The following is a 15218-nucleotide window of genomic DNA, read 5'->3' as shown; positions in this document are numbered from 1 at the left end:
ATATCTCTATCTATATTCCCTAAAAACACTTTCTTAAAAAAAAAAGTCTCAACCAGGCAGTGGTGTCTCATGCCTTTAATCCCCTTACTCAGGAGGCAGAGGCAGGTGGATCTCAGAATTTGAGGTCAGCCTGGTCTACACAGAGATTTCCAAAGCAGCCAGGAATACACAGAGACACCGTCTCAAAAAATAGATGCATGTGCGCATGCATACACACACACACACACACACACACACACACACACACACACACACACACAGCCGGAGGGGCTGGCTGGTGTTTCTTGTAGTCCAGACTGGATTTGAACTCACTATGTATCCAAGGATCACCTTAAAGTCTGATTCTTTGGACTCCACATCTCAAGTGCTGAGGTCCCAGTGTGTGCTCACACACCTGGTTTGACACCCTGATTACACAATACTGAGGAATCAACTGAGAGCATTATGTATGCTAAGTAAGCATGTGACCAACCAAGATCCAGCCCCAGAGTCTATAAGGGGTCTTTATAGACTCTGTCTGTAAAGTTGTAGCTTCCATCTGCTGAAAGTTTCTTCTTGTGAATTGTGGCAGAGTGGATGCCCCTCTTTCCTGTGGACCAGGTGAAGAAGAACATGTCCACAGTATCTGGCCTCTGTCCCTCTCTGTTGCTCTCTTGATCATCTGGTGTCTTCATGTGCAAGGACACTTTCTCCTTCTGCTCTGCAGTGGATTAGTGTGCCTCCTGCATTGACACTGTAGGTCATGGACCCCTTTCCCATACCTCCTTGTGATGCCACAGCTTCTCAGCCTTTTCTCAGCTCTGCTTCACCCAGTTCCCACACAGCCTCCCTCTTAGACCTTCCCCCCAGTTCCCTGATGTTTAAATGGACCAGTAGCCACTCCTTCCAGTGTGGAAATGTCTAGAAAAAAATCACAAAATATTTCTGTAATATTTGGGGGCCAGCTTTCACCTGCAACACTAGAAAGCAGATAAGGACATCCTGGCCCAGCTCAGAATCTAAATAAAAGCAGTAAAGTTTAATTAGTTAAAAACAAGTTTGATGGTGGGAAGTAGGGTCAGCATTACTTCTAGGAGCCAAGAACTGAACATGTGGGAGAAGCACACCAGATGTTCCCTGTGCATATCCCAAGGTGCCTTCAAGCTACTGAGCACAGCATCCTCTGCCCAGCACCAGGTCAACTCCTAGCCAGTGTTGGTGTCTCAGAGATCCATAGGGCATGGAGTCCCCATCCATTCCTGCTCCAGAGGCACCTCCAGGTCAGAGCCACCTGAGGTGCATGCTGCACTGGGAGCCCAGGAGAGGGGTTCGAGGGAGGAGGGGTCTTTAGAAGGACCACCTGTGAGGTCAGCATCAGAGGCAAATGGGGGCAAGAAAGCCGCAGTTGTACTTAGCAAGGGAGAAGACTCAGGACACAGATGGGCCAGGCCCCCAGAAGCAGATCCTCTGAATCTCAGCTCTCAGCAGGGTGGGAGGGATTGCCAAACTGCAAATCTGAGGAAAAAGCAGAAGAGTATATGTAGAATATCTTCACTCAGGTTTCAAGGGGCAGGGCAGAAGTGCTACCAAGATCCAGAGAAGACCAAGGTAAGACTGCTTAGGGAATCCCTGCAGAACTGGGTGCTGGATCCAAAGGCTGTACTCCAGCCAGTCCAGCTCCAGACCTACCCAAGAGCCTAACTCTACCCAGTGAGGTAGAGCTGCTAACATGCTGAGGCAGATGTCCAGTGTAGGTCCTCTTGGGTGGATACCACACAGCACTCCAGTGTGAAAAAACTTGAGAACCAAGGTCACTGCTTTCTAGTCTGATCACTGCCATCTCAGGCTTCTGTGGTCTTAAGACCTGCATTCCGACACCCTGAATATGTTTATTTGGCTTGAACTGGAACACTGGACACATGGATTTGTTTCCAATGGTGAATGGTAAGTCTGATTCAGTGAGGTCCTATGCGTACTGTGGGAGTAAGGGTTGGACACACAAGGAAAGTTCAGGGAGAGAGACCAGCACTGCCTTCCTTTAAAGGGGGAAAGCTTGCTGGTGCCTGACTTACCTCACTTACTGACATTGTCCACCATCCTTAGGATCAGTCGTTCTGTGTTGTCAATCTACAGGAGAGGGAGCAGCCATCAGGATCCTGGGTGACACACATCTAGCCAGCTCTAGGACAATCACCCATTCAGACTTGAGGCCACAGAAAGAGGTAAGGGGTAGAAGGGGATCTGGTCTGTGGATTCTGTAGTCAGAGGGAGCAATACTTCCACACCTGCCCCACTGGGAAGAAGTCTCTACATGTGTGCACATATGCATTCTCTCTCTCTTTCTGTCCCCCTCTGTTGTACTAATAGCCTCCTCCTTAGGTAGGGAGGTCAACAACACAAATATCTTCAAGAACCCCCTAAAACTGACCACATTCACTAGGCTCCTTCCTGCCAGAGGAAGCAGAGCTAAGCCCCAAAGACTCTCACACAAGAACAAACTTGAAGCAGAAACCAGCCAGGCTGCCTGGAAGGGTTTAGCCCAACTGAGGCACCTGGAAAGGACACTCTATAACCTGCTGAGCTGCTGCAGGCTGAGCAGTGTGCTCCAGCGTCTGGCTTGTGTGAGCTGAGCTGTCTGTCACCCATGCTGGGGTGGGCTTTGGTGATGCAGCTCTGTGAGTCATTTTTACTCCTGTAAGTGATCCCTCACCCAGATTCCTTAAGTAACCCCAATAAAACTCATTGGTTCACCAAGATGGACTTTGCTGGTATCTGTACTTTGGTCTGTTGTGGGTTCTCTATCTGGTATGAGTAGAGTAGTATATTTTGTTGGTTGGAAAAATTTCTGTTACCTAACAACCCTCCTCAAATTTTCCACTAGAAATCGACCCTGTTAGAGCCCTTGTCGATTTGAGTGAAAGAGAGACAAGAACCTCCCTGGGTTGAGCTGGTCCTGCCCCTCATCAGGTGCAGCACTCACAAGACTGTCCCTTGGGCAACACAATCTTGCTGACCCTAAAGGTGTCGGTGTAGGAGATCTGACCCTGAGCATCTGAAAGCAGAACTGGCCCTACCCCTCGCTCATTGTTATAAGGGGAGAATAGCCCAGGTGATACAGGAGAGCTCCCCCTGGTGGTGAGGACAAGGGAGAGCTGACCTGATGACCAACCATGTAACTACCAGAACCAGGTTTATGGGCTGACCCACCCTAACATCCACCCCATCCATGGTCTGTTGGAGCATGTGATGGGGCTGGTCCTCCAGACCCAAAGATGGAGGGATTTCCACAACAAAGATCAACAGCAGGATAACCCAGACAAATTCCTGTGAGGGCCCAGCCTCCATAGTGTAGCAGAAACCAGGGGCCTTGAACTAGACCAGTAACTCTCTATAATGAACACTTCAAAGTAAAGATACATAGATAAAAGTGTTCACTCTGTGACTCACTGTGTCACACTACAGCTTCTATGACAAGATTGATTTTTCCCTTTTTTTTTTCTTTCTTCTAAATTTTATTTTATTTTCAGGGGAAGGATGCAAGGGCAGAAGGTAGATATGAAGGGATTGGGAAATGAATGGGATGGAGATACATTGTGTGAAAGACACAAAGAATAAATAAGGGATGTAAGGGATATATATATATATATATATATATATATATATAGAGAGAGAGAGAGAGAGAGAGAGAGAGAGAGAACCTCCCTCGGGGTGGGACAGGGTGTAAATATTTCTGTTTCACACACCTCCTGCTGTAGCTTTCACCATGAGGTACCAAACACTTACCTGGATATGGTCCACTAATTGCCAGAACGTTGAGTCTTTCCCCCAGTAAAATATCTCGGAATATTGCTGCCATATTTGGGGAAGACAGGACATAGTAAAGGGGATGGGGTTCAGGGACTCCTGGTGGCATCTTATCAACTGCTGCAAGGTGACAGTCATAGTAGCTAAAAGCTGAAGGAGTAGAGGGAGAGGTGCATTAGGGACAGGTTCCAGCAGCCAGGGCTGGTGCTGGCCTGGCTTTTTTGCTGCAAAGGTCAGGATCAGAGGATAATGTTCCAACAGCCCTAACCACAGTCTTAACCCAACACCTAGGTCATCCCAGGACCCTGATGTCTGCTGCTCCTCTGCCCCATCTGACCCAGTACTCCCTCCAGCATCCCTGCTCATCCCCAGTGCATCTCCCACACTGCAGCCACAGTCTCCAGCCTCACAGCACCTTTCCTGGTACTGGGTTGGCCCCTGGGGCTCTGTCTCAGCCATTTCAAGAGTTTTCAAATTTCTCCTTTGAAAACTAAGACAGATACTGGGGAGATGGCTCCATAGGTAAGTGTGCTTGCTGCACAGATATGAGGACTTGGTGTGACTCTCCAACACCCATGTAAAATGTCACAGTCATGCATGTGCCAGTGCTGTAGAAAACTGAGGCAGGAGGATCACTGGGGTTTCCTGGCTGCCAGTCTAGCTCCAGATTTGGTGAAAGATGCTGTCTCAGGGGAATAAAGTGGAGAGAGTTAGAGCAGCTACCTGAACATTCAACACACATGCACTGCCCATGCACTCACAGAGTAGGGCTCCGGGGCAATGGCTTTACCAGAAGAAATGCAATGTAGTGTTGATGGAGAGCTCCATGTGTCTTTAATAAGTGCAAAACATAAACCTGAGCCAACATAGAAAGCTACAAAATGAAAAAAGTCACTATAGCCAGGTGTGGTCATGTAAGCCTTTAATCCCAGAACTCAAGAGGCAGAGGAAGGCAGATCTCTGAGTTTGAGACCAGCCTGGTCTACATAGTGAGTTCCAGGACAGCCAGATCTCTTACATAGAGAAACCTAGAATCAAAAAAAAAATTGTTACTGAGAGAAACATTGTATCAAAAACAGACTGAAACAAACAAAGAAAACAAAACAAACAAAAACGAAAAAAGGAAGAAAAAATTCACTATAAACCTTAACCAAGTGCTAGACAAAGCAGAAAACATGTCACAAACTCTTCACCCATGTCCTCCTATCTTCCTGAGAAATCCCTGGAGTTTTATAAGCTGAAGACACATGCTCTCACCTGTGACACTGTGGCAGATCAATTTCCCAGTTGTCACCCTAACTTTTTTGTGAGAGTCTGCTCCTGTGTGTATTCTGATTTAAGTTGGGTGGGAAGGGGGAAAGCCAAGAAGGGACAAGGGCCCACACTCACTAGTCACCTACTTTTGTACTGAAACTGCCACTGTTTCTGGATGCTTTGCACTAAGGTGGCTCAGGGAGTGTTCCCAAGTCTTCAGTGCCTGCAAAATCAAAGTTTCCCTCTGAGGCCTGTGATTGAAAAAGCTGATGACCCTGGCTGAGATCACACTGAGAAGGTCCTATCCCAATCTGTAACTGTTTGTGGGATCTCACACTCACTCTCACACACACTCACACATACATACTCATACTTACACTTACACACTCACACAATATACTTAGACACATACTCAGACATACATACTCACACATATACTTACACACACACACACACTCAGACATACACACACTCAGATGTACACACACTCACACATATGCACACTCACAGGCATGGGTGAGTGTGTAGATGTTGTGAGTGAATGTGAGAGTGTGTGAATGTATGTGAAAATGTATGAGAGTGTATGAATGTGAGTGTGTGAATGAGGGTGAATGTCACAGTGTGTATGCAGGAGAGTATATTTGAGACAGTGTGAGAATTTGTGAGAGTGTGAAAGACTGTATGTGAGAGTGGATGAGGGAAGGTGTAAGAGAGTGTGTGTGAGAGACAAAGAGTGTGTGAGAAAAAGAGTGTGTGAGAAAGAGTATGTGAGGAGTGTGTGAGAAGGAGTGTGTGAGAAGGAGTGTGTGAGAAGGAGTGTGTGAGAAGGAGTGTGTGAGAAGGAGTGTGTGAGAAGGAGTGAGTGAGAAAAAGAGAGTGTGAAAGTGTGAGAGATATGAGAGAGTGTGTGAGAGTGTGCGTGTGTGTATGAGAGTGTGTGATAAAATGTGTGAGAGAGTGTGTGAGAAAGTAATGTGACAGAGAGTGGGAGTGAGTGTGTAAGAGAGGGAAAGTATGAGTATGTGAGAGACGGTGTGAGAGACAGGGTGTGAGAGTGTGAGAATGTGTGGGTGTGAAAGTGAGTGTAAGAGATAGTGTGAGTGTGAGGGAGTGGGAGAGAATGAGAGTGTGAGAGTGAGTGTGAGAGACACTGTGAGAGACGGTGTGAGAGTGTGCATGTTGTGAGTGCCTGTGTTATAAGTATGTGAGAGAGTGAGATGTGAGAGTGTGTGACAGAGAATGTGTGTGACAGTGAGAACATGTGAGTGGAGTATGTATGATGTGAGTGTGAAGCGTGTGAGTGTGATGCACATGTATGCCAGCCTGAAGAGGCCAAAGGAGAACTCAGTTGTGTCTGCTCAGTCACTTTCCCCTGAAGCCTTTGAAGCAGGGATTGTGTTGTCGCCCCCACAGCACTGAAGTCACAGGCAACAAAGCCACAGGAGGCTTTTCATGTGGCTGCTGGGATCCGAACTCGGGCTCACAGGGCTCTGTTGTCAGGGTTTATTTATTTGCTTATTGATCTGTGTGCTTGTTGGAGACAGGATCTCTGTGTAGACCTGGCTAGCCTGGAACTGGCTATGTGGGCCAATGTGGCCTTAAACTTAGAGATGTGCCTACTTCTGCCGCTTGTGTGTGTGTGTGTGTGTGTGTGTGTGTGTGTGTGTGTGTGTGTGTGTGTTAATGTTACAGTGCAATCTATTGCTTAGTATAGTAACCAAGGGAGTGACAGAGAAAGATAGACAGACCAACGGAAATAGGAGGGAATGAAGGAAGAAGGGAAGGAGGAAAGAGAGAAGTTCAATGCTGGGCCTGGTGTTGCAACCTGGGATCCCAAACTACTCAGGAGGTTGAGGCAGGAGGATCACAAGTTCCAGGCCTGCTTGAAGCACAAAGTGAGTTCCAGTACCACTCCAGGGGGCACTGCCTGTCATGTGTCCCTTAACAACAGCTTTGCCTGGGGACCTCAGGTTCTCTCTTTCCCAGCAGCCATCAGATGAGCCCCGCCCCTTTACACTCAGCTGTCAGCAGCTCTTCTGATTGCCACACCTGCCCCTCCATGCACACTTGGAGCCAATAGCTACTTTAACCTGAGATGGCGGGGAGGCACATGACTCCATTTGAATTTAATGGACTACACAATGTTCCCCATGGAAGCCGCTTCATTTACATCCTCAACAGAATTCTTTTCTGTTTTTTTTAATACTAAAAATATTTGTTCCAAAAAATTCCATTCTTTATTTGGTATGGGTTTAAAGAAAAACACTTAACAACTCAATTTTTTTAATGGTGCAATAGGTGAATTAAACCTGGGACAAACTGAGGTCTGTTATCATATCATGTCAGCACCAGATGAAAGGAAAAAAGAAAAAAAAAAAAAGGACTTGACTGCTCCCAGGTATGGTGGAGGAGAAGGCTTGTTGTAGATAAAGGAAGAGCATAGCCAGAGGCAGAGACATCTGGAGAGTCCAGAGTGACCAGGACTGTGAGCCTGGCCATGGGAGGAGAAGGGGGAGGGGAGGAGAAGAAAGGAGAGGGGGAAGAGATGCCAACCAAGTGGGGTTGCCTGGACCAAGAGACATAGCCAATGTCTGAGTTATGTACAGACCAGAGGTGATGGGCTGGGGAGGGAGGAGGGGGCAAGAGGAGGCACAGGCCCTGGGCTGGAGAGTTCGGGGTAGAGAGCAGGGTAAGGGGACCATACTCTGTAACAGGTAGGGATTGAGGGATGCTGGGAAAACCTAGAGGCCAGCGTCCACTTTGACATGTTAATGGGCATCTCAACTATTTGTTTCAGGTATAAGACAGAAAACCCCTCACCCTGGTACCATGGAAAGGACCCTTAGTCTCTGCCGTACCAACCAAGGGCTTTGCCTTCAAATGCCATCCCTGGTCCTTTTGGAGCACTTATGATGCCTAGAAATGCTTTTGCAGGTTTAGAGAGAATTTTAGCCTTCCAGGTTCCATCGTGGTCTAAAGCCACAGCCCAGAGCAGTTTTCAGAGAGATCACCTTTGTCATCAGCAGATCCAGAAACCCATTTGGACTTCCCTCATGACCCCAATCACTTTCCAGTATAAGGACCCTTATCTGTTAAATGCTTCCCCAGGACATTCAAGTTTGGGGACAACAGCAGCAGATGTTTCATTATATGCAGAAAAATCAGAAGCTAGTGCTTTCCATTCCCATCTGCTCCTTCCAAGTGTGTGCCTAACTTCTGACCTGGAGAACTCCTACTCATCCCACAAAGCCCAGTCTATCAACTGTCCTACTGTAAGCTTTCTCAGCATGCTCCTCTGACTGGGCCCTCTACTGGTAAGTCAGTCCTCACCACAAGGGCCCCCTCCATCTGTGGATAAGCTTGTGCCTGTGGGGCCTCCAAGCAGGGGGTCCTGTGGTTGATGCACGGGTGAGGACATGGTTCTGTTCACAGTCCAGTATCAGCTGTTTTCTGACATGATGATAACATCCCCCCAACACACACACCCTAGCCTACAAGGACAATGGTCAGGGTACAGCCTCTATGGATTCCCCAAACTTACCCTGTTTTCAGTTGGATGAAAGGATCTAAAGCCCAGACTTACAACCATCCAGAGTTTCTCGTTCTCATCCTCATAGAAACCAGGACATATACAGATCAGAGTGATTGGGGGTGGTCTCCAAGGAGAGGCAGCCATAGTGCAGACCCTTTGAGCTGGCTGCTTCCTTAAAATGCAGTCCTGCAGGGGCAGGGTGGAGAACTCATCACAGCTTGCAGCAGGGGTGGAGGGAGAAGCATGAGAAACCCAGTTCCTCTGCAGCTGGGCCAGGAGCTCCACTCCCTGGAAACAGCTGCCCGGCTTCCCCAGGTGCCCTGTGTCTTCAGGCTAGCCCTCTGCAGGACTCTCTCTCTATGCCCTGATCACCACCTCTCCACCAGGTGTCCATCAGGAACTTAGGTGAAGCCCCCAGATCTAGGGCAGTGGCTCTCAATGTTCCAGATGCTTGCAACCTTTTAATACAGTTCCTCATGTGTGGTGACCCCAGGCATTCATTTATATTTTTTGCTAATTCATAACTGTAATTTTGCTATACTGTTGTGAATTGTAAGGAAAATACTTTGGGTGATAGAGTTTTGCAAGAAGGTGACAACCCACAGATTGCGAACCATTGCCCTAGTGGATTCTCCTGGTAAGACATAACTGGGCTAAATTTCTTCTGTTGGAAAACAAGTCCACATACCTCAGATGTTTGTGATCAAGATCATATAAACCATGATTGAATCTCCCAAGGGAAGCTGGGTCTTCTGGCTAGCATTGTAAATTGCCCTGGAGTCTGACTACCCACAGGGCCATCTGTTGAGCACTCCACCTCAGCTTCTCTGAGGCCTAACAGGGCAGTCATATAGTACCCTCATGATGGCTGCACCCTGTGCCCTGAAGACCGAGTAAATAGTTCTTTTGCTTTTTGAAAACCACAAGGCAGATTCTTTTCATTTGACCCCAAAACATGTGGAGCACCTGTGCCATATCAGCCATTTCTCTCCCTCCTCCTTCTCATCCTTCTTTGCTTTCTTTTCTCTCAGAAGTGTCTCCTGAAGCCCAGTCATCCTCAAACCCACTTTGTAGCTGAGGATGACCCTGAATTCCTGATCCTTCTGCCTCGGTTTCTCTAGTGCTGGGATTCCATCAGCATGCCCAGTTCTACGTGGGTTTAAAGATCCAACCCAGAGCTTTGCACATGCTAGGCCATCATTCCACCAATCAATTTCCACCCCCTACCCCCATGTCAGGCATTTCTTGGCTAGTTTTATGTCAACTAGACACAGACTAGAGTCATCAAATGGAGGGAGCCTGAATTAAGAAAACAACTCCCCAAGATTGTGCTCTAGGTAAGCTTGTTGGGTATTTTCTTAATTAGTGATTGGTGGGGGAGGGCACAGCCCCTTGCAGTTGGAGCCAGCCCTGAGTTGTGGTCCTGGGTTCTGTAAGAAAATGTACCTAGCAAGCCATGAGAGCTAGCCAGTAAGCAATGTTCCTCCATATCTTCTGCACCAGCTCCTACCTCTACGTTCTGGCCCTGTTTGAGTTCCTGTCCCCGACTTTCTTCAGTGATATACTGAAGTATAAGCCAAATAAACCCTCCCCCAACTTGCCTTAGGTCCTGGTCGCAGCAACAGTGACTCTAAGCCACTAGACACTGCATCTTTAGACTAGAGACTGCAGACCCCATTTCACAAATGGAGAAACTGAGGCACGAATGGCATGGCCTGAGTGAGGTGGGTGGCAGTAGAAACTTGTGACTCACCTGTTCTTGGCTGGACACTCTGCTGCCAATCTTAGCCGAGTCCCTAGAGTTGCAGGGGACCCAGGTGGAGGCTCAGAATGTCTCCCTGGGAAAAAGGGATGTGCACAAAAGGTGGGCCTTTTTCCTTCCAGATAGTTTGTGTCCATATCATGGATGACAGGTGTTAATATCCTGAGCAGGTGAAAGGATAGGTGGGGCTATCAGGCAGAGAGAAGAAATAGAAATCTGGAAAAAAAGGTAGAAGGAATGAGAGAGGAAAGAGAAGGACTTCAGAGACCAGCCACCCAGCTAACCAGCCAGACATGGAGTAAGAAGGAAAGAAAAGGCATACAGAGATAGAGAAAGGTAAAAGTTCAAAGGCAAAAGATAGATGGGTTAAGTTAAGAAAATCTGGCTGGAAACAAGCCAAGTTAATGCTGGGCATTCATAAAAAATAAGCCTTCATGTGTGATTTATTTGGGATCTGGTGATGTCATGTTTTTTCCCTCTTAAAGTAAAAGTAGGTAGTTTATTGTTCATATTGCAGAAAGATGATTGAGAGATTTTAACCTTAAAAACAGTTTTTAAAATATTTAAATTTATTTATTTATTTTATTTTATTTTATTATTATTTTTTTTTTTTGAGACAGGGTTTCTCTGTGCAGTTTTGCGCCTTTCCTGAAACTCACTTGGTAGACCAGGCTGACCTCGAACTCACAGAGATCCACCTGCCTCTGCCTCCCAAGTGCTGGGACTAAAGGCGTGAGCCACCACCGCCCAGCAATATTTAAATTTATAAAGCTATGGAACTGTTTATGTTTATGGAATAAAGTCATTCTAGGAATACTATGCTCCCTCCCTGTGGGTATCAAAGTATTAAAACAAAATGAGGAATTGGCATTTCCCACTAATCTCTTGCTGGCATTAGGATAAGGCTTAGTGCCACCCAGGAGGGAAGCTACTCTCTAGGAAGACTTCACACATTTCCAACAACTTCAGGCCAGACTGATGGACAGGACCACACCCCACCAGAGACTGTTAGCTATGCACACCTCTTGTCTCTATGGAATTCTTAATCCCATGATAAGACTCCCAGGTGGATTCAGGTTGTCACTGAATCTCTTTGTTCCCATTCTCAATTGTGGCCATACTGGATTTCCTTTTCGGCTTTTTCATTATTAGGTATTAATTGGTCTATTGAGCAGGGTGGTGGAGCCTGACTTGGTAGCAGGCTGCCAGGGCTCAGCATCTGACCCCCAAAGCTTCTCTAACACATTTATCTTAATACCTTCATTTCAAGTAATTTTGTCCCTTAATATATAATACCTAGACCAGGAGTAAAAAACTATAGTTTATGGGCCAAATATGGTCAGGCATTTTTTTTAAAATAAAGTTCATTGAAGACAGTCACACTCAGTATTATTTATGGTTCTCACAACAATGGCAGAGTCAAATAGCTACAACAGAGACTTCATGGACCATAAAGCCCCAAATATTTACTATCTGGCCCTGTATAGAAAAATTAGGCCAATTCCTGTCCTAGGCTTCTAACTTTAATTAGTTTCTCTTCTCTTATTCTTGTCCCCTCAGGGTCCATCCTCCACACAGTGACTTAAGATCATTCAGACTCTATTACTTACTGGCTTCTTGAGGCTCTTAGCACAAATCTTAGTTCCGACCAACAGGAACGACTCTGCTGTATTCACCCTCTCCAGGCTCTGTGACTTCCAGGGATGGGGCTGACCCTTGACTGCAGGATGTCACATCTCCCCCTCCTTACATGGGTGCTACCACCCCAGAGGGGACTTCATGGGGTCCTGATCACTGCTCTGTTTCCTCCACAGCTGTTTCTTCTTGCATGCAGTAAATGTTTTTCCTTCTCTTCTGGTTCTGAAACAAAGACAGAACCCAGCAAGTGAACACTGGTAGCCAGAAAGGCAGATTCTAGCCACACATAGGCCAGATCCCCAGGGACCCTGGGCAAATAACTGCTGCTCGTCTTTGGTCAACTTCTCAACAAGAAATTGGGGGTAATGAGAGAACCTCACTTCCAAAACTACAATAAAGTTAAAGACTGCAGTTTGCTTTGGCGATTCTATAATCAGGGAAGCCCTTGGTTTCTTTTTTATTATTTATTTTTTATTTTATGTGCATTAGTTTTTACCTGCATTCATGATTGTATGAGGGTGTAAAATCACTTTGAGCTGGATTACAGATAGTTGTGAGCTTCTATGTGGGTTCTGGAAATTGAACCCTGGAAGAGCATCCAGTGCTCTTAACCATTGAGAGATCTCTCTAGTCCACCCTTGCTTGGTTCTTAGAATAGAATGAGAGAGGTTGGCTTTATGGTCATGAAAAGGCTGAAGAAATCAGAAACAATGAGATTGGCAATTTCTGTGACTTCTGGGAGGGACTTCCTCATCACGCCTGTGTGAGAATTTGGCTCTTCTCTTTCCTGACTCCTTGCAAAGCAATGTAGCTGAAGCTGCCCACTCTAGCCTGGGTGACTCCATGCTGGTATAGTCAGGTGGCCTTCCACAGGAGTCCATCCTAAAGGAAAGCCTCTTGCAAGTTTTCCCATTTCTTTGTTAAGGCTTGAAGGAGATACTCTATGATGTCTGTACAATTAGCATACTGTAATCACTTTAAATAATTGTGTGTGGTATATGTTCAGAAGGTGTGCACACACATGTTGCTGATTGAAGGACAGACCCCTAAAGACACCATGCTAAGTGAAACAAGTCAGCCACAGCAGGATGAATCCTGCATGACTCTATTTGTAGAAGATCCCTAAAGCTGTGCAAATCATAGGAACAGAAAATGAAGTAGTGACTGCCAGGAGCTGTAGAGGGCAGGAAGTGGGAAGCAGCCATTCAAAAGACATGCAAGGGAAAAAGTTCCTGAAACCTGCTGTAAAGCAGTGCTCATGAAAGTAACAAAACCTTACCATTCCCTCAGAAGTGGACTAAAGGTGGATTTCAAATCATGTGCTTTTTATCACAATGAGTTTGGGGCTAGGGAGATGGATCAGTTAGTCATGCCCTTGCCATGCAGACATGAGGACCTGAGATCAGATCTTCAGCATCCACATCAAAAGCTGGGCACATTAGGACACGTGCAATCCCAGCACTGTGGAAGGGGCAGGGGCAAGAGGACCCCCATGTCCTGAGTCTCAGGGTGTCCTGTGACACGATGCCCAGGTTCTTGGTATCTCAAATGGCAAACTGGACAAGACACAGAGTGGCATTGAAGAAGCATAGGATGCATTGTACAGAATAGGGATGGGTTCAGAAAACTCATCCTTCCAGAGGCCTGAGTGGGTAGTTTCTTGAGTAGAGTTGACCTTGTAGGGAAGGGGCATTGACTGATTCCTTGGCAATTGACAGGTGAGATATTATATAATTTTAGATGACATGTGTGTCCATATATGGACCATACATAATTTTAAGCATATGTATACCCTATCATGTATACACATGTGATGGTGAATAGGTTTGCCCCCCCACCACCAGCAGGTCACAAGGACAGATTTGACCTCACACTGTTTGTGTCATACACTGGCTTGGGCAGACCTTATTTCTCACACGAGAAGTTCCAGACCGCAAATTACTCACAGGTGTGGAGGTGCTCGGTGTTGCTCTACTGGGAAGGAACAGCTAAGGGTGCCTTGGGTTTCTGGGTTGTCCCTGTGTTTGCCTACCTCTCCTGGGGCATGCTGGACAACTAGTCTGGGCAATCAGTGATCTCCAGCTTCAGCAACAGACCCTGTCTCAGAAAGGAATGATGAAAGGACAGAGGAAGACGCTGTCCAGGTAAGAGAAACCCACCTCCTCCTGGGATGTTTCGCATTAAATTCTAAGCAGGCCCAGGCTTCTTGGCTTTGCAGATCAGTTGAGCTGGAGTATGTTCAGGGTGGTACAGCTCTAGAAGAAAACAGTACTTTAACAGAAGTCTGGATGAAAGGATACAGCAGAGTTAATGATGGAAGGGGAGGCAGGAACCCTTGTCTTAGGTTAGACACTGAAGCCCTGGGTTTTCTAACTCATTGGAAAATGGAAAATTTCATGATTGTTCTAGAGGCACCCTCAATGTCTGTTAGACCTGGGGAAGAAGGAATGGCCAGGGTAAGTACATTCAACCCAGGGTCTTCCTCCAGCCACACAGAATGAGTCCAGCTCTGTCTACCTTGGACCCCTCTCACCAGAGCAAGGAGGAAATCAAGGCTCCAGTCTGACAATGCAGAGGTCATCATTCACAAGGGCAGGTATGCCCTGTGCTGATGGAGAAAGTGTTGTCCATTGGATTTATTGTAGACCATCTTAACCTGGAGCAGGAGGTCTTATCCTCAGAGCAGTATCAGTAGATTGATCTCCCCTTGCTCCCAGATCTCAACATGAGAAAATGTGAATGGGGAGGCCAGGCTGTTCCTGGGCCAACAGACTTGACCCACCACTCCAAACTGTGCTGTTGAGGCTAGAGAGCATCTATTTGACTGAGTCCAAACCAGGGGCCAGAAGAGGACTCAGCATGTTGGGGACAGAGAGCAAAGAAAAGGAGGACTCACCATGGGCGCTGGGATCTGTGCAATTGGGAGGCTTGGGAAAGTGGTGCCCTGCAGGCAGGCAGGCAAAGAATGCAAGGCCAGGCCACAGGGGGACTCTCGTTAATGTTTAAGCTACTAGGTGTTCTGTCTTGCACAATTCAAGGGGAACACTCTAGTTCTAATATCCCTTCTGCATAATTTTTTTCCTTGTGAAATAGAACAAGCTTTCAATGAAGCTGCTTGCCTGGCGCTGCCCACCCGTGCCCTTGTAGTGACTGAGGCAAATGTGACAGAAAGAGCAAGATATGGCTCCCTGTCATCCTTCCTCAAGAAGGACCAAGCCAACAAAGGAAACTATACCATGTGTCAATTTG

At 46.7% G+C, this 15218-nt stretch overlaps 1 long non-coding RNA gene across 3 annotated transcripts; it reads right to left on the bottom strand.

The window, feature by feature from the left end:
* Positions 1-879: 879 nt before the first annotated feature.
* Positions 880-14926, bottom strand: LOC107400422 (uncharacterized). Of its 3 annotated transcripts, XR_006063250.2 has the most exons (8): positions 14866-14926; positions 14129-14224; positions 11942-12191; positions 8579-8755; positions 5184-5260; positions 3763-3933; positions 2052-2106; positions 880-1494 (listed from the first exon to the last, which is right to left on the bottom strand). It is a non-coding gene; the product is annotated as an uncharacterized LOC107400422 (long non-coding RNA). The 3 variants fall into 3 exon arrangements; XR_001577097.3 differs by lacking the exon at positions 5184-5260 and having other exon boundaries at positions 881-1494; XR_006063252.2 differs by lacking the exons at positions 5184-5260; positions 8579-8755 and having other exon boundaries at positions 883-1494.
* Positions 14927-15218: the final 292 nt, after the last annotated feature.

This window comes from Peromyscus maniculatus, chromosome 14 (genome assembly GCF_049852395.1).
Source record: "Peromyscus maniculatus bairdii isolate BWxNUB_F1_BW_parent chromosome 14, HU_Pman_BW_mat_3.1, whole genome shotgun sequence".
NCBI lineage: Eukaryota > Metazoa > Chordata > Mammalia > Rodentia > Cricetidae > Peromyscus > Peromyscus maniculatus.
This window is presented reverse-complemented; position numbering and strand designations above follow the sequence as displayed.